Source organism: Oreochromis aureus, linkage group 16, assembly GCF_013358895.1.
Source record: "Oreochromis aureus strain Israel breed Guangdong linkage group 16, ZZ_aureus, whole genome shotgun sequence".
Lineage (NCBI taxonomy): Eukaryota > Metazoa > Chordata > Actinopteri > Cichliformes > Cichlidae > Oreochromis > Oreochromis aureus.
The window spans coordinates 3,737,272-3,757,078 of NC_052957.1; the positions used below are offsets into that span (position 1 = coordinate 3,737,272).

The 19,807-nt window shown below is 42.0% G+C and overlaps 1 protein-coding gene across 2 annotated transcripts in view; it reads left to right on the top strand.

Annotated features, from left to right (window-relative positions):
• Nucleotides 1-19,807, top strand: part of adarb1b (adenosine deaminase RNA specific B1b) — a 123,443-nt gene that overhangs the window by 55,933 nt on the left and 47,703 nt on the right. The gene's annotated exons all lie outside the window — the stretch shown is intronic.

Genomic DNA, 19,807 nt, shown 5'->3' on the forward strand with positions numbered 1-19,807 from the left:
CTGCATCTTATAAGCTATCTAAACAATAATATTATCGTTGTAGTATAAATCATATCATAACCTTTCAAGTGAAGGTCAAAAAGTGTTATTTTGGCCAACACTACAACTGCGATTATGCCTGTATTTTAAACTGCAAGTCTTTTAGGATTTTAAATCGCAGATTTGCATCGCTCTGATATAACTGGTATCAGATAACATAATGCAGTTGCTTGTTTGTGAGGTCCTCCCACGGTTCTGCTTAAAATCTACAGAGGGTGAGAAGAATAGGCAGGAAACAGCCAACTTTTCTTTTTTTGTTGTTTGCCAGATGAGAGAAATAACACTCACCCACAGCTGAGTAAATTTACTGACCATTTTGTGTGTAGCCCGTGAAATAAATAGCTGCCGGCTTTAACGCTGCGACTCTGTTCTATAGCTTTTCAAGACACTGTTGAATATTTAAGTCAGAGATAAGAGCTGTGGCTCTTGGGATTTGAAAATAGCACTTAAACAAGATGTTTTATGTGGGAATACATAAGTTCTGTTGTTTGCATTTAAATCATATTCGCTAAAAAGTTAAAACACTTCTGATATTACATAAATAAACCGCTAACAACTTATCCACAAACCAAGCTCCTCCACCCACAGACTCTCTGACGGGGACAGGTCCCCAATAGCACCACTGTCACACCTGGACCTGAAACAGTAGCCATGATTTAAAAAAATTACTATAACTGTAACCTACACACGGAGAAGAATCATTAAGCCACAAACTGACTTCTGAAATGTCACACAGCTAAAAATATCTCAGGATTTGCTGACATTTAGCTAATTTTAGACACCGACAAAGTGTAGTGAAGCTAATGATTTTAGCTTTTACTTGGTAAGTTTGCCTAATCTGCGTAGCCTGTAGTCAGATCTTCACAATTTTGTTTCAGGTTTAAAAATATTAGAAATACAAGAGAAAATAAATCATTTTATTCAGATTTAGCCAACTAAGATTTATCCTGGCAGAGAAAGCCCCATCCTTACACCACAGCAGATTGCTCTCGGTGGGTGATGTTGACACCATGCCTCAAACCACATGATTCACTGTCCCTTACTGTCGTTCTCTCCTTTCCTCACACAGGCAACAAGGCGTACTTCAGCAATGCTAGTGTTTGAAAATAGATTTCCCATGCAGTGAAGTTATTTGTTGATGTTCTTTCTTTCTTTTTTTAATCAGCTAGTTTAAATGCCAGGTCGGGACATTTCATTTTGTGGAACATTTACAGTGTCTTTGTTGGAAAAACTTAGAAAAGAGTGAAGGTCAAAGCTGTAACACCTTGAAATGGGGCATATTTTTGTTCTGATAAAACAAATGCAGTCGAGTCAGTTCAAATAATGGTTATTTTTTTTACCTTTGGTTACTGAAACTGAATAATCACAAACTGCATGCTTTGATTAAAAACAAGCATGTGTATAAATTACAGGTCAAAAGGTGGTTCAGATACAGTAATTTGCAAAGATTCATTTGGTGTGTGCGTGCGTGTGTGCGTGCGTGTGCGTGTGTGTGTGTGTGTGTTTCATTAGCTCCATTGAGTGAATAACATTTGTGATCTGTAGTGATGTTGTTTTCTCCCTGCGGCACTCGGCCCTTTCAACATGACTGCGTCATGCCGAGTTGGCTGTCACATTTTTCTGGAATGATCTCCATTATATAAGAACTGAAATAAGAGGAATAGCTATGCCAAACTGACATACTGCTAAACACACGTGGAGTTGCTGTCGCACACACTCACATTTTCAAATGCTCCAGTTGGTCGCCTTACTTTGCGGTCAGCGCCATACTGGTGGACAAGTCGGTTACCAACATGTCAGAAAATTATTATTTTATTTTGTTTTGAGATTAATGTTAATAGAAATATTTAAAGAGGTTAGCTTAGTGGTCACATTTTCTTTTCTATTAAAAAGGTTGCGCTATAATATTTATTTCACAGAGCGTATAAAAGACGGATGTGGAGGTGATGTCACCCGGTGCTTTTGGTGTTCAAACATTTGTGCTGTGGCTGCTACAATGTTGTTGTTTTTTATCCTTTTATCACTCGAGTATGACACTCGACTCAACCTATTTTGTAATTCTGTCTGTAAAATTAAAAAATCTTTCGTATATTTTAGGAACCATCTGAATTTTCTCTGCAGCTCTAGATGACGTCACCTTATGGATAAAACTTGGAGCACTAATTTATCAGTGAATACCTGTTAGCTTGGGTGGCAGACTGCATTCATAAACGTTGGCTAATTAGTGCTAAACAGCACAGAAAGAAAATACAAGAAAACTGAAGCACAAAGTGATTGTTTAGACACTGCACATTGCTGTCAGGACGAGTCGGAAGGTTTTCACTTTATTTTTTGTCATTTTGTCAAAAATCTCTATCTGCTCTGACTGAGGAAGCAGCAAAGCAGCGTTGGTTATGTGGGTAAAGCATGTAGATCGCTAATGAGAAGCTCCGTGTCCGGTTATGTGTTTAACACCGTTTCAGGGGGGCTCATCAGAAATGAAATGTGCTGTAGTGCAAAGGCTGTAACCATATTCATTCATTTTCTGCTGTTAGCTACTTGCACACTGCACTGACAGTAAAGGGGTTTAACTATTCCTGTGAGGACATCGGTTCCTCAGATGCAGGAAGTTTGTTTTGTGTTTGTTCTTGTAGTCAGCGACAGAACGTTTGGCCTGCTTTGCTAGTAGATATTTTAGAGTTTGGTGATGCAGCTTTAGTCATGAAATAACAGTGGACTGTGATCTGATGTCTGCATCTGGATTTAGTTGAGGCAGCTGGTTCCACTGGGTGCGTCAATCTGTTTATAGTGATGCAGATGCATAACAAAGAAAACCTCAGCAACAAACAAGTTTTCTGTGATTAAGAATAACTGTGTTTGGCACGGATGTCGCCTTCGTACCTTTACAAAGGCGTCATCAACGCTGTACGACGCTGACCGAGAGGGAAAAACCTAAAAAGCATCTTTGAAGATTTCATCAGAGCTGAATGGCATTTATTACTTTGACTGGAGAACACGGCGGTTCTTTTGACATTGCAACCTCGCTTGTGTAACGCATCAAGCTGTTCAGCCATTCTGCCATAGCAAGGTTTCTTCAAGCCTGTGAAGTTTGCTGATAAAATTAGCACAGCAAATTAGCAATGATGAGTCACTCATTATCATCCTGGTGTATGTTGGCAGGAGGTGGGTTGTTGTGGGCTGCTACGCCTGTGCAGGTCTTCTATTTACAGGAAAGCAAATGCTCCAAACAAATAAAATATATGTGGGAAAAAAATCAATTTGTTTTCATGATAAGCAGAAGGTTTGCGGTCATAATTATTTTCACAGCTTTCAACATCTAGATTTGCTGCCTACAGCTGACTAAAGCCCGTTGCGCTGTTCTGGTTTTTCCGTGGTGTTTTGCCGAGAGAGGAGTGTCATTCTGGAGGTGGTGTTCCATGAAAGTTTTGGCAGGATTTCAAACAAGAGCGCTACTCGAAGTAAGCTCCCTGAAACGGAGACAAATGCAGTAGAATAGCTATTTAGTTACTCAGAGCAGCTCTGCTTATTTTGGGGGCTTATCTTTAATTGAAACTACCTCCTGCAGTTTGCTTGTGACACTCTGCACTTGGAGTGCTGCACATTAGGGAAACATTTCAGGGGTTTTAAGAGAGCTGACACTGTTTTACCTGGAATCCAGCAGGTTTTAAAAGAGAGCTTAAAATATGCCTGGTAATGTTGTTGAACGAGAATGTTATTAATGCGAATCTTTGGCAAAAATAAGGCATTGCAGAACATTTTACTCCCTCGCTTCCTTTCTCAGCGACGTGTTTGCCCATTCGTCCATTTCCCTCCTTTTCCTGCTTATATTCAGTAAAAACGTATGACCTCTGTAGCTCAATTTAAAACCTACACTCAGATGTGCTGCTGATGTTGTGGTGTTGTCGGATGCCGGTCCATTTGTGCCCGCTCAGTCAATATATGAAAAATTGATGCGATAGAAAGAAAAATGTCTGCCTCTTGAATGTTGCATGTCATAAAATCACAGAAATTTGCTGGCATGTTTAAGTGCTTCTCTAAGCAGTCAGATGACATTATGTATCGTTGGCTGATTTGACGTCGCTCCAGCGGTGGGAACAACTTCTCCTCCCTCCCCTAAACAATCTTCTGCTGGTGTGTTTTTTGCCTGCTACACTGGAGTGAGCGTCATTACCCTAGTGTCTCCTTGAGGGACAGGGGAATGGCTGGACAGAGGTTGAAGTCCCTCTGAACAGACCTGAGCGGCGGTATCACGGCCCGGGAACACCGTCGTCAGCGCTGGGTGCTATCAGAGGCCCAGGGTGAGCTCTAAAAGGACCTAAAATAACCAAAAACAGCCCATGACCTCATTGTCTGTTCATGTCAAAAATGTTGCTGCCAGTTGTTTGTGTCTATTTGCCTCTGCTTGCTTCAGACGCCGCCAACCTTTTAGATACCGGTTTGTCCCATTATGTCACTTCCTTTCAGCTCTGTTACATCCTGCTTTCTCTCATTCTGTTATAATAACAAGCATCAACCGTACAGCTTCTTTCTCTGGTGTGTGATGAATGCACGCCTGATCTCGGGGCATTTATGCACCTTATTCAGGTTTACTTGTTTTCCTGCCTCTACTGTTGTGTCATCATCGCAGCGTGGCTGTAACCCAGTTCATGTTAGGAAACTAGTTATATAAACTCTGCCCGGGGCATTTTACCACACCAGCGCCAGCCTGTTACAGGCCCTACACAGTACATGGAGTGCAACCTCTGCACCAGTTTTCATTCAGAATTTGGGATTAAGAGTGAAACTAAAAAGCACGAAGACAAAAGAAAGCGTGCGAAACAAGGCTTTCTTTTTTGGCCTCAGTAAAGTTGAATCTCTGCAGCCCACTGAATGTGACCTAGAAGGTCAGGGCTAGCTAAAAACGAAACGCACACGTGTGAGTGCGGGTGTATCGGTTGAAAAGGAACACTGTGTCATTGAAGTCCACTCAAGTTCAATGATGGCAAATCTACCCATAATGCTTTGTAATACACCAGAGAGAGAGTCTCTCTGGGCTGCAAATTACCTCTCACATCTGCTGCTGCCCTGTTCCACGAGTAACCCGAAATAACACACACACACACACACACATGCATGCGCGCACACAAACACGCAGATGAGCACCAAATGCCAAGAGAGAGGCGATTTGAATTGATTACGCTGTCATAAGTGATGTGATGATGTGCTTAAACAGAGGTGATTGAGGAAGTTGCTCTAATTGATTGTTCTGTCAATCCAGCGAATATGGCTCGCATGCAAATTCTTATGTAAAATTATTGCAGATTGTGGACACAGCGAAGACAGACAGATTGTTTCATGAATACTCGGTATCGTCTTCCTGTTCAGAAGCATCTATTGTAGTGACTTGATGCCTTCTTTCAAAGGCTAATGCCGCGGTCAGTGCAGGGTAGTGGCTCAAATGTCAACAAAGCAGAGGTGAAATATCGAAATATCGTGACATGCCAGACCAGATCTGCAAAGCAGACCAGAGAGGAGACGGAAAACAAAAAGTGAGCCGAGGTGAGTCCAGGAGACATTTTCCTCTGAAGTTCTAATTTGTTGTTTTCCTGCCGGCAGTGAAGCATCCATGCCTGACAGGAGAATTTGAAGCAAATGGGGCGGATCTCCAGAGCCACACTTCAGACGGGGAAATTTCTCCATTGCAAATTTAATGGAGTTTTCGAGGCGGATATTTGGAGAGGGTTTCAGTGGGAGTAGTGGGAGTTTTTTGCAAGCGGGGTTACCAGCAACCTGGTGGATATTAAGAGGAGATAAATTGTTAATCGTGTCTAGTAACCAAAGCGGTCACAAGACGAGATAAGGGATCAGCTGTTACTCAGTAGCTGATAGTAAGAGTTAATTAATGGATCACATTCGTGATGTTTTATTCATGAAATAGTAAAGAAGAACTCACCAAGCTGCAATATCTGGATGCAGCTGTGTTCATTTCTCTCTTTCAGTCATACAGAACCAAACACAACAGTAATATTTAAGAGACCTTCTCTAGTTTCCCACAGAGCAAAGAATTTATGAGAAAATGAATATTTTCTTTTACACGTCACATAGCACGATGACTTCAAGATGAAATATAAAGATGTAAATATTGCAGGTAAATCAAAAGAAATAAATTCAACACATTTCTCAGGGCTGCAAAACAAAACAGCTGATCAGTGAAACATGAGACTGTGCATAAAGCTTTTTTTATTTACTTATTTTCAGACTAGTAGGTGTTTGTGTCTGTTCTTGATACACTAATTCACATTGAGAAAAAAAATCTGAGTGGTCGATATTGTTTTGTGATGTTATTGTTGTGGGGGAAAAAAAAGATTATAGCCCGTAGATACGATGCTTTTATAAGGTGGATGAATGCTAAAAACAGGTCATTTTAGCCCATTGCTAGGTGGTTTCTAGGCAACAGGGTAACATCATAACATCTGATGTGGGTCAGAACCTCTAGGGGCTGAAGATGTATGTATGTGCCAAGTTTGGTTGCTCAACAACTGACGGTCTAGGGGGAGTTTGCAAACAAACACACAGAGCACAGATTTCTAATGTTATAGTCAGTTATTGATGCAGGGGCTGATTTTTGTTTCAATATAAAAACATTATATTGAGTTGATTGTAATAAATGATTTAAGTCTTAATTTGAAGTCTTCTGTTCAGCTTTTGGTACCTGTTCAGTTGCAGCTTTCAGGTTCCATTTCATTCATATTTCAACAAAGAAAATGCACTCGAGGTATAGATGGCAGTGAGTTGTTTTTCGCTGGCTTGACCTTTCTCTCTCTGCATCCATAAAACACTACATTTTACATTTGCATTTGCTTCTAGCACCATTTTCTCTCTGCCATCAGCTCTGCCTCCCTGTCTCCTCTCTCACTATCACAGTCTCCGGTTTACCTTCGGTGACCAAATGAGCAAATGACATTGAAACCATGCTTAGTCAGCATTTTGGCATCCCATTAAGTCATTAGTCCTTCAGCCCACTGTAGAGCCGTCCACCAAAACAGATGAGAACGACTTACACCTGAGGCTGTTTCTTTTTGAAGCTTCAGAAGCATAACATGCTTAATAAAATGCCAAAACGACTATAAATGCTTATCCCTGTTGCCTGTATCAACAAGGTTAAAAAGAAAAAAAATCAATTACAAAGATATGTGGATTATAAAACTCCTGTTTACCAGCAGTTTTCTATTTTTTGTGTGTGAGTGTGTTTAAAGAGTACCCATTAGCGATGCAGCGCTGACTGGAGTCTTTTGGTCCTTCCATCAGAGGGATGTTGGCTGGCAAACTAAAATAGTAACCCTTATGTAACCGTGGCCTTTACCCGGTGAAAGGAGATGTCAGAGGCAGTTCTGCTGCATAATGGCTTTATAACTTTCTCAGAGTGCAACTACTAAGCAAAAACAAAAAAGGCATGATAATGAGAGGGAAAAAAAGCTGTTTTTGTATTTATAGATGTGTGCATGTCTGTCCAGCAGAAGTGCAGAAACTGTGCTACATTGTATTCAAAGAACGGATTTTAATTTGAAATATTTTGGATTGTTTGATGAAAGAATGGCACTGTGTAGACACAGTATGTTCCGGCAGTTCTTTGTTTGACTGCCTTTAACCTCTGAAAGAAACTGCAGCCCCTTAGGATTTTGCAGATTGCTTTTAAAAAAAGAAATCTCTCAATTTTTGGAATTACCATGGCTACTGGCAACCACATGGCCTCCGCTGGGGCCTCAGCGTTCGCCCATTTAGGACCGTACAGCACTAGAAGTGTGCGCTGACACCCTGTTTGAACTGTCATTCATCAGGCTGACAGTGGAAGACTTTCATAAAGAGGAAAAAACAATGAGTGGAAACCAAGGAAGTCGGGGTTGGGGGCTGAGGGCACACCTGGCAGAGTGATAGAGGGACATCTGCTGTGCCTCACTTGCCCTCTGTGGTTTCTGGCCTGTCATATTGACCAACAGCAACGCTACAGGGGACTTCTTTACATTCACAGTAGTGCTGTTGCTTTTCTGCTCTTCTGTGACTAATTGTTGATTTTTTCTTATACAGAAAGGTAAAGTTAGAATTCCTCTATTTTGTAATTTTGTTTCTTTGTCCTGCTTCAGAGGTGCATGCAGCAGTTGGGGGCTTAACAGAACCGACTGAGAAGCACGTCAGAAATTGCAAAATTTTTTTCGAATTGACCACCCAGCTCAAACTGTCTTGTTAGATTTGCTACACTTGATTCATTCCTCTGAGTATAAAATGCTCGTGTGCAGTTCCTTACCCTTTCTAGGAAAAGCTGCTACCAGTCGGAGCATCTATGCAGAAAAATAAACCCTCATGCAATCTCCATCCCTGTGTACCAATATTTCCCTGAGGTAACTTGACAAAGATTAATCTGTGATTGTGAAATCCGAGTGTCCATTCAATAAAGTTTACAGATAAACACGTATCCCGTTGCAGGATGAAGCCTCTGAAGGAAGCTTTTAACTTGTTTCCTGTGGAAACTCAATGTTATTGTTGCATCTTAAGTGTGTGCCGTCCTCCAGGAAAAAGGTCTCACCCATCAAGTCTGCCCACTGACAGTTCTCATTTCACCAGGTGAAAACCCTAACCTACTTTACTACATACACAGATTTTATAATGCCATTCCGTGCAATGTAAGACTCACTCACACACACACACACACACACACGCAAATGTGAACACAACATGCCGTGGCCTACTTTTTGAGCACCTCTGTTGTAATCCTATCCGCAACCAGTGAATAGAAGCGGTGTGGGAAAGCCTTAGCTACCATTGTACAGCAGGAGGGCTGAAAGAAAAGAAGGTTGGAGAGGCTCTGCGGGATGGATTTAGTCGCCATCTTGGAAGTGGTTAATTAGCTTCTACTCCGCATTCCTATCCAGTGAGATTAAGCTGTGTCGGCGTATCATGCAAGTGTATGCAAACATACACAAACAAGCATTTACGCATTCCCCGATAATTACAGTCAGACCGATTCTCAAGCATTTTGTCCTGAAGTAGGCTCGCACAGACGTGAAGGTCTGCCTCTCACTTCTTCAGTTCCAGAGATGGTAATGAGGGATCAGGTGGCCGTGCTGGATACTTGCTCTGGGCGGTGGCAATGCAGATGTTACCTGGTGGCTCTGCACTTCCCTCTGTGTGTGTGTGTGTGTGTGTGTGTGTGTGTGTGTGTGTGTGTGTGTGTGTGTGTGTGTGTGTTTGAGATTGTGAACCAGCTGTGATGGCCAGCTGCCCACTTCGCCAAGGCCTTGGCAACTCCCCAGATGGCTGACCCAGATAGACACTCCAAGAGAGGAGAACACACACACAGGCGCTCTCTATGATACACGAACACACGCTCATTTGTACACCTGAGTAGGAGCCCATCGCACAGAGATGCGTGTGCAGTCCCACCAGAGCAGGCGATGAAGGATAGTTAGAGTTTTTATGGCTTATTTTTGGGGCTGTTCTCAAACTTTCCTGATGCAGCAATGTTTCCCCGTGTCTTACAAAGTTCCTCTGCGAGGCAGTAGCTAGGAGTTTAGCGAGTTCAAATCTTGCAACAGTTTGCATGTTGGATAAAAATAATAGAGTAACTGTCAGCAAATATTTTTCTTCATTTCCCAGGATGGCATCCAGTCCATCGGCAAAAGGAGAGCAAAAATCCCGCATCAATAAAAAGCAGCATCTTTTAGAAGAAAAAAAACTGTTTGCTCAGATCCTGGAAATGTTAAGCTCAGAGTACTAAGCTGAGTCAATACAGAATGTCACAGAGTCATTTATCAGTATTAATAAGTCAGATCTTTGACTGATTGTGTGTCAGTTTGTTCGAGCCCTAAAAATAACAACTTTCCCACATGACTGCTCTCTTTTGCTTGTGCAAGTAATGATTGTTGTTCATGTTCTATAGTTTACCCTCTGACGGTTGGAGGCTGGAGGTCATTTTTTTTCCCTAACCGTATTGGCACCCTAAAGCTAAGCTAGCTTTAATCGCCTACATTTATCAAAACTTTAAAGCTTCGTTTGACAACGTTGTGTTTTTAACAAAACGGTTTCCCAAGTACTGCTCTTCAAAAAAATGAAGGCAACACTTCAACAACTTTTACTTTGATTTTTTTGGGGTGATTTTGTATGTGGCGATTCAACATGATGTAAAACTGGTCTTCAACTGTAATATTTCATTTTTCAAGATGTGTTGTATGATTTAAGTGTTGCCCCTTTTGAGCAGTATATATTTTATAAATACAGCATTTTGTTTCATCCCCGTGCTGCTAACCAGTCGGTGCTGCTCTGTTTCCTTCAGCTGCTCTTCGGTCTCTTTCATCCTGTGATTGGAGAAACTTTGACTCCATCAACTAAGCTACTTATTGCTATAAGATTCTGTGTATACATATTATTTTATACACAGTATTTTTTTTTTATTTTCCCACACTACCACATATGTAATCTAATTCTTTATTTTTAAAAATATTGTCTTTATGGAGCCGAAGCTGGCAGTGTTGTTCAATGCTGCTTGTTGATGTAACAAACCTTTAGTAAAACTTCAGTTTGAAGAGATTTTTATTCCCTTTTTTATGTGAATACTTGTACTGTTGTTACAAGTTTCCATCATTCCATCCATGAAAACAAATCAAAGCTGCTTTAATCACGAGGGGTGTAAGATCAGAAAATTACAAAGTACTAAATACTGCGGATAACAAAAGAGCCGTCAAGGCTTTTCATCTGTGTGGTGACTAAAAATTCCATGAAAACTGTGGGTGACCGCGCCTGCCCACCTTGGCTTTTCTTTGTGTAATTGTAGGTGTTTTTCTGCAGGGATGTGTGTGTGCATGTGTGAGTGTGAGTGCAGTCATTATCCTCAATGTCACACTGCATTGCGGTGCAGTAAAAACACTTGGAGTGAGTGAGTACGCGAGTGTGTGTTATATAGTCGGCCCGAGAGTTTCAGTGCTGGCTGATGTGATGGTCTTACTGGAATTCAGATTAGGTTGACAATCACACATCCTTTTTTCTGTGACCTCCAGTTTTTTTTCCTATAAGACAGGAAAGGGAAGTTTATGTTGTCAACATGGCACGCAGGAGGGTAGAGAGATAAATGGGCTGAGAGAGCGAACTTGTTCGTCATAGGAGAAAATGGAGGAGGAGAAGGAGGACGATTCGAGTGAGGAAAAAAAGTTCACCGAAGAAAGAAAGCAGACTAGATGTTCTGTTGGAGATTGTGAGAAACAAACTTGTGTGTTTTTGTGTGTGAGGGGGCAGAGTGTGTGCGTGGATAGTCTCCAGTGCACTGCTTATCATCACATCAATTTACAGCTAAAGCATCCTTGAGCATCGGTTAAAGGATCCACTGCTCATCGTCAGTAGTTTGAACTACGCTGCCCAATAATTCGCGTTGACATCTCGTGACTAAAGTAGGCGTCAAGTTCACGCAGGGGTATCTGAGCTGTGGCTTCCACGACGCTGTGATCTGACCTATCTACAATATTCCCAAAACACAGTCATAAGCAGCTTACCTGCATCTGGAGCTCAAACACATAACTTGTTATTTGTGTGTGTGTGTGTGTGTGTGTGTTTCTGTTGCACTGTGCAAATCTTTTAGGACTTCCCTGAGATTGTTGTCATAATGTTGCCTGCAGCAGCTCAGCTGAGCCAGAGCTGACACGAGAAACGACATGACAACTGTGGAACGAAATCAAAATAGCTCGGCTTTATTGGTATTCGGTGGGGCACCTTGTTTAAGCCAAATCAGACTGGAGGAGCGTGGGCGTCGGAGGAGACGTGATGCATTTTGTCACAGGTTCTGATGTGTGTGTAATGACATCTGCCTCGGTGTATATTTGTTTTGAAATATATATATTTAGTTTGCACCCTAGAAAATGGAGCACGGCACCTAATAAACAGTCATCTCAGCCTGCCCTTTGAAAGCCGCCTTCGTGGCTTGCAGTCTGCTGCCCTTCTCCCACTCTGGTTGCTTTTGCCCTTCAGGTATATATCTTGCCAGAAGGGCAAACACAGAGCTGCCCATTGTTCTCCTCGTTCTAACGTCGACCGCACACACAAACACACACGTGCAACTGCTGGTCGAGCTCCAGACGAAAAGCCCAAAGCCACAAGCAGTGGAGCGGATGTGTCCCAGGCAAAGAGATTGGATGCCTGGGTAAGCAGTGGACCACACCCGGTAGTGGGAGCTGATGGTAGGCTTGGGAACTAGAGGAAACTCCCATAGGAAGAATAAAGTCATTCCTATTTACGGGCCTTCTTATTTAGAGAAGAACCAGACTCCCGTTTCACGAGCTGAGCAGTAAAATATAGGAGCTGATAAAATGATTTTTTTTTTAATCCAGTGAGTAATTAAAGTTCTGGAAGCTGCTTGAAGTCAGAAGATTATTTTAGCTATCTGGTTTGTTTATAGAGAATTCATGAGCTGTTGTGCGGTACTTGGTAGATGTGTGTGTTCCTTTATGTGTATTCCCTCACATTAGGGTCTAATTTTAGCGAACACAGCCACCTTCTCATTTGGCTTCTCCTTCTCGCTCATCTCTGCTCGCATCTTGCCAGTATTTTTGTCTCTCACTAACAGCTCGGTGTTTTCACTCAAGCTTGGTGCTATCTAGCTAATGACCTGTATGTGGTGTGGTTTGCAGCGGCGTGTCGTGTTTTTACCTGAATTTGAATTTTTCCCATACAATACATGCAGTTTTTTTGTCATTGTGACTCGCGCTGTTGGCGAAGGTGAAGAGGCCATTTGGCTCCTCTGATGCACATGGAGCTACCAGCTGCTTTGTCATCTGCTTCAGTGGAGGCTCATCAGAAGGGCACAACAAACATGAAAGTTCAGGGAGTCCCCTGCAGACTTGACATCCATTTCCTTGGATCCTTCTGTCAAATCGCTGTAAACGTATAGGCAGTTTTGTACAGTAACATATCCGATATTGTAAATGTGATGGACTTCGTGAAGCCTTGGGATAGACACCCTATCGAGGGTGGGATGGGATCCTCAAATGAATAAAATGGATGTTTATGTGAAACGTTTGTACAGTGTTGTGTTAAATCGCACAATTTAATACTGTTTAATTTATTTGGATTTGACTCTGGCTCTGTTGCTTGGACATAGCTTCTGGTTCTCAAAAGTCAAGCCAGTGTGGAAGTGCCTTAAACCTGCATTTGATCTTGAGAGCACCAGATGTTGATAGCTGCGGTTGCAAAAAGGCCTCTGGTCTCTGACATGAACACTGTAAACATCTGCCTGATGGGTTTATGGGCTCGGTCACTCGTTTTGGGTCACATTGAATTAAAAAAACTTAAACTTCTTGGAAAAAAAATTGGTTGTCAACCTGTTATTGACAAAGCGTAAGCCAATGAGCAAGCTTTCATCTGTTTTCTTTTTTACCTCAAGATACTGATGTGAAAAACGCTCAAAGTTTCAGAAACCAGTGAAGGACACACCGGCTTTGGTCCAACCATAAATCATCTAATTTATGTGTTGAGGTTCTTATTTCCTTAAGAGGAACATAAGGAAATATGTGCAGTCTAACACAGATGGGAATTTAAGTGTTTATTTTTAAATCAATACATTAGCAGTGTTTATTCTTTATTAGCTGTGGATTATTATGGGCAGTTTTTCTGCTGTTGTTGTTATTTTTGTTTGTTTTTTATTGTTTGTTTTGCTGAGAACTGCGTTCAGGTTTAACAAGCAAAGAGCCGCCACCGTGACTGGGACTCCTAAATTAATTAACCACCCCCGGCCAGCATTCATCTTCTGGTTATTAAAATGTAGAGCACAGGAGCATTCCCTGTTTTCACACGGTGGAAGAAGTGGTGGAAACAAAAGCCAACATCCTGCTATTGTTTTGGAAGGACAAAAAGCTGAATTCAGGGCGCATGGGCGAGTTCCTGCAGATTAAGTACCTGTTCAGCAAGAGAAGTGGTGTTAAAGACTCTGCAGGACTCTGGTGCATTTTTGCAGTTATAAACTGTGGTAGACATTAAAGTAAGAACAGTAAAATGACAACAAAACACGTGACCTGTCATATATTTCAAGTGTACTTTATTTTTACTTAAATTTTATTTATATAGTGTCAAATTGCAAGGTAAAGACCCTACAATAATGCAGAGAAAACCCCAACAACCCTCTAGTGAGTACTTGGTGACAGTGGGAAGAAAAAACTCCCTTTTAACAGGAAGAAACCTCCAGCAGAACCAGACTCCTCACCTCACCCCCAAAAACATGGAAACAAGTCACAGTAAAAACTGTTATGATTACAGCAGCTGTACTGTAAGCAGTATTATGCTGCCAGTACTGTAGTTTTACATAGAACCTGGTCACAGTGTAGGAGTATCGAGTGTAAACTCAGTTATATGATCCATCACAGCCTTCTCATGCTAGCAGCTGTTTGATGGACTGCTCAGTCTCTGTGGTGGCCAAAATACATCACACTGTAATATTAATATAAATTCTAGTCCTTGAAATGTATCTTTTTTTTCATGTAAAAAAGCTGATAAACAATAACAAGTCATGCTTGAAGACCCACGCTACCAAATATACACGTATAGCAACTTCATCTTCTTGCATTGTGAATTCTGGCTGAGTGTTTACAGGCCTGACATGTGCTCTCCTGAGGCGTCTTCTGTTGAGCATCACAGAATCACAGCGCTCAGAACATGGATCTGAATACAGAGTAATGGAACTCAGAGCTGTGCAGCATTTTTTTAGAGTCACGCTGATAAAAAACAAAACTAAACAAAAAACTAAACTAAAAAACCAAGTTTTGCAGAGTTTTCACCAAAAAATGTTAAAAATGTTCCCACATAAGTTCACTGCATTAAGCATGTGGGCAGGCTGCTGGCTTCGTGTCTGTGCGACTTTTTTAAAGTGCTGGCAGTCGCCCTGCGCATGTGTCATTTGTGTTGTCTTAGTCAGCACCTTCTGCTCCAGCTTGTGCTTTTTTAACTCAAGTTGTTGTTGTTCTTCTTCCACACACCGACACCTGGGACAGGTGCTGGTGTAAGAGAGGCGGCCTCATTGATTAAGAGATTTGAGTTTTCTTTATGTTCAAGCAGAAACTTTGAGGTGACTTTACACCCAGCATGCTCATCAAAGCAAAGAAAAAAGAAAAAGAATCAATTATTCCCTCTGTACATGTTCCCTGTGTACATACAGCATCATAATAACATTCATGTCACAGTGCTGCCCTCTGCTGGGCAAATAAGAAAAGCAAAAACATTTCCAGGCTGTCATCGTGGAGAAAAACTGCACATGGTGATCCAGCTTTTATCTCCCATGAATTTTTTACGGGCAGGCGCACAATCAATCTCAATACGACACACACATTCAATTAAGTGCATTAATTAAAATGTGTGTGTGTGTGTGCGTGTGTGTAGTAGCAAGAAAAGGTAGGTCAGCAGGAGGGGTAGCTGCTTAATGGCTTATCAGGACCCTGGCTAGACTGTGTGTGTGTGTGTGTTTGCGTGTGTGTGTGTGTGTGTGTGTTTGCGTGTGTGTGTGTGTGTGTGTGTGTGTGGCCAGCGGTTACTGAGCCATTGACCTCATTTTTGGCTGAAGACCGAGAGTCGAGGTTTACAGTCACGCACTCCGCATATCACACGCGGTCGACTGATTTTCTGTTTCTCTTTCATAAACCTTTTTTTCCCCCACGGTGAACCTCTCAGACTTAATTATTGTCCAATCGAGAGTCTTAATGCTTTTTTACCTCTTGGCCATTTTTCTGATCGCCCCTGTCAAGCCTATTGAACCGCCCGTGTTATTCTCCATGCACCTTCTGCCCCCAACTCAATTGATCAAAGGGCTCCAATAAGAGGACGTCCTCAGAAGCCTCACCCCCCCACCTCCTCAGTCTACTACAATCCTCTCACACACCTTCTCTCCTTCTCTCTCTCCTTCTTGCCAAACTATTCACAAGGTTGAGGTTTAGGGAGTGTTACTTTTAGAAGCGTGACTTCCTCACAAGGCAATGAAACTGCGCTCCTTCTGCCTGGACATTTTTCATCTGACTTCACATTCAGGTATTCAAGCGCCGCAGAACACGCTTTAATCTCTGCGTTAGGTTTTCACTTGGTTCTCCACACTGACGTAAGATGACTGCTTCAGCGCAAAAAGATTAAACACATTGGCAAACTTTAGGTTTTTTCAAACAGAGAATGAGGGGAAAAAAACAAGCATAGCTTTTCTAGATAACTCATCAGCATCTGAGGGCCACACTTGGAGGTTTGTGTTTTCTGTTTTTCTCCGGATGTTGATCAGTCGGGTAGCTCATTGGTTTCCTTTTGCTTTGAACTAGCTTGTTAGCTCGATGGCTTTTGGTTTGGTTCCAGGTTTTAATGAGGCATGCTGATGAATGCCAATGAGCGTACAGTGTAAATGTAGTGTGTTGACATACCATTTGACCCCTTTTTGAGATGTCCATCTTAGTGGGTGTTCGGTTATATTACACTGCACAGTGTAGATCTTTTTCAGCGTCATTGTTGTGGTTAATTATGGAATAATTAAATTAATAATAGCACAGGTTGGCTAGTTAGTAAAGCAGCTACACTCATACTGAACTCTACATCCCTGGAACTGTCTCTTATGTTTAGATGAACAGCTTCAGAATGACTTGGGGAAAACACAAAACTTAAAAAAAGGTTCCCATTGAGTTTATTTTTAGAGCTTTGTGCTTTGTAGTGTTCTGTGAGTGCACGCATGAACCAACAGATGGGTTCACCACAGTAGCCTGGATTTTGTCCCTGTAAAACTGTTTAAGAGGTTGTTTTTGTCAATGATCGTGTTTCTCTGTCAAACCACGGCAAAGGCCACCAGGAGTTCGGCTGTTATTTGAGTTTGGAATGCCTTTAAATTAAACCGCAAAGTACTGGCTGCCTAACCACAGCCTCTTTCCCCTTGTCCATTCAGTATGTGCTGCAAATGCCAAGAAATAGAGAGAGAGAGGGAGAGCGGAGGTTGAAGTCTCTGCTGTGGAACAACATGTGCCTCTGCGGAGCGTGCACGCAGTCTCTTCTGGCCTGTCTGCAGCTCTTTCCACAGTTGCTGTAAACAGAAAACACTGAAGGAAGCGGACTGACTGGTCTCCCGTTCAAAAAAACAAAGCAAACAGAAAACAGTCACGCAGCCGGGCCTGTCGTGGTGAAACTTGGCCAGCTGGAGTTATGCTTGGCTTGTACACAGAAGCATGAATGAAATTGCGTCTGGAGTATATTTACGTTCATCGTCTTTCTCGTCCAGGCCCCTTTCCCCACTTTTCTGCTTTGTTGTTTGTCAGCATGTCATTACCTGCCTGGTAATATTCCATCCATCCACTCATTTATCCATCCATCTATTCATTCACTCATCCATCCATCCATCCACTCATTTATCCATCCATCTATTCATTCACTCATCCATCCATCCATCCACTCATTTATCCATCCATCTATTCATTCACTCATCCATCCATCCACCCATCCATCCACTCATCCATCCTTCCATCTATTCATTCACTCATCCATCCATCCATCCACTCATCCACCCATCCATCAATCCATCCATCCACTCATCCATCCATCCATCATCCATACATCCATCCACTCATCCATCCACTCGTTCATCCATCCATCCACTCATTCATGCATCTATCGATCTATCCATTCGCTCCTTTATCCAATCATCCATACACCCATCCATCCACTCATCCATCCATCCACCCATCCATCCACTCATCCATCCATCCACTCATCCATCCATCCACTCATTCATCCATCCATCCACTCATTTATCCATCCATCCACTCATCCATCCACACATTCATCCACTCATCCATCCATCCACCCATCCATCAATCCATCCATCCACCCATCCATAAATCCATCCATCTACTCATCTAGCCATCCATCATCCATACACACATCCACTCATCTATCCACTCATCCATCCATCCGCTCATTCATCCACCTATCCACTCATTCATCCATCCATCCACTCATCCATCCATCCATCCACTCATTCATCCATCCATCCACTCATTCATCCATCCATTCATTCATCCACTCATTCATCCATCCATTCATTCATCCATCCATCCATCCACTCATTCATCCATCCATCCACTCATCCATCCATCCATCCATCCATTCATTCATCCATCCATCCACTCATTCATCCATCCATCCATCCATCCATATTATTAACCCTCTTTTTTGTACCCGAGGTCATGGAGAGGCGAGCTGCCTTCCTGCTTTGACACTGCAAACCACCGCTGCCCAAAAATAATAAATCAGTTTTAAGCTTTTATATTGAGCCGTGACACAAGAGTCTCACCTGCTGTAATCAGCCTGCCATGTTAAAAGAGCTTACTTTGGGATTACATTTTCATTTTATGTTTTATGCGGGAGAGTTTCTCGTCTCCTCACCTTTTCTCTCTCCCTCTGGCGTCCTTTGCTTTATGTACTCACTCACTGGGTTTTCTCTGTATCCATTGTTTTTTCCGTCCGCCCTCCTTCACCTGTTATGTGTATATTTCTCTCCATTTTTGTTTAGTTATTTTTAGTTTGGTAGACATCATAGAGCATTAATATACCAAAATAAAAGCTTAATTGCGATGTCTTTTTTTAATCGTTGTCTGCGATGACCCAGCACTCACAGAGCAGTGTAGATCATGTAGCATTGTTTCAGATGAAGCCTTTCAGTTGGCCTTTACTAGTAGCTGATATTAGCCATTCACAGATATATTGGATAGAGTGATGTCAAAGATTTGCTGGGTTTTTTTTTTTTAACAGAACAAATAACCTAAATTGTTTACAATGCTCTCAGCACTCTGCATGGCATCAGCCTCACACATCCTGTACCATTTGGACTCTAATATCACATTGTACCTCCCATCATTACACATTACATATCACATTATATCATTACATATATCACATTACATTGTTTCTTATAATTTTTGCCTTTGCCGTCATATACTGTATGTTAACTGGACTCTTCATTAAGTGCACCTCCCTTGTACTGGCTCAGGCCCCCTTTTGCAGTCAGAACTGGATTCATTCTCTGTGGCATAGAGTCAAAAAGGTGCAGGTCAAATTCCTCAGATTTTTTTCCACATTGTCATGACAGTATCACACAGCTGCTGCAGATTTGTTGGCTGCACACCCACGATGTGGCTCTCTCATTCCACCGCATATCAAAGGTGCTCTTTTTGCCCGAGATCTGGTGACTGTGGAGTTACATTTGAATACAGTGAACTCCTGTCACGTTCAAGAAAACAGCTTGAGATGATTTGAGCTTTGTGACATGTGACATCCGGCTGGAAGCATCCATCGGGGGGGGGGATCTTGTTATAAAGGAATGAACATGGTCAGCAACAACACTCAGGTAGGCTGTGGCATGTAAATGATGTTTAGTTGATAATAAGAGGACCAGCAGCACCCTGAACTGTTGACACAAGGCAGGATGGATCTGTGCTTTTTTGTTGTAGCAGAGATCAAGACTCATCAGACCAAGCAGGTTTTTTTGTCATCTTTTGATAAGTTTCCTGTTCATAGCTGGGGGTGTGGTCTTCTGCTGCTGTAGGCCATCAGCCTAAAGGGTTAGAGATGCTCTTCTGCATACTTATTGTAATGAGTGGTTATTTTAGCTACAGTTGTCTTCTTATCTGCTTGAAACAGTCTGAAAATTTTCCTCATCAGGACGTCTTGACCGTGTCTACGTACCGAAATGCCTAAGTTGTTGGTGTATAATTGGCTGATTAGATATTTGCATTAATAAGCACCTGTA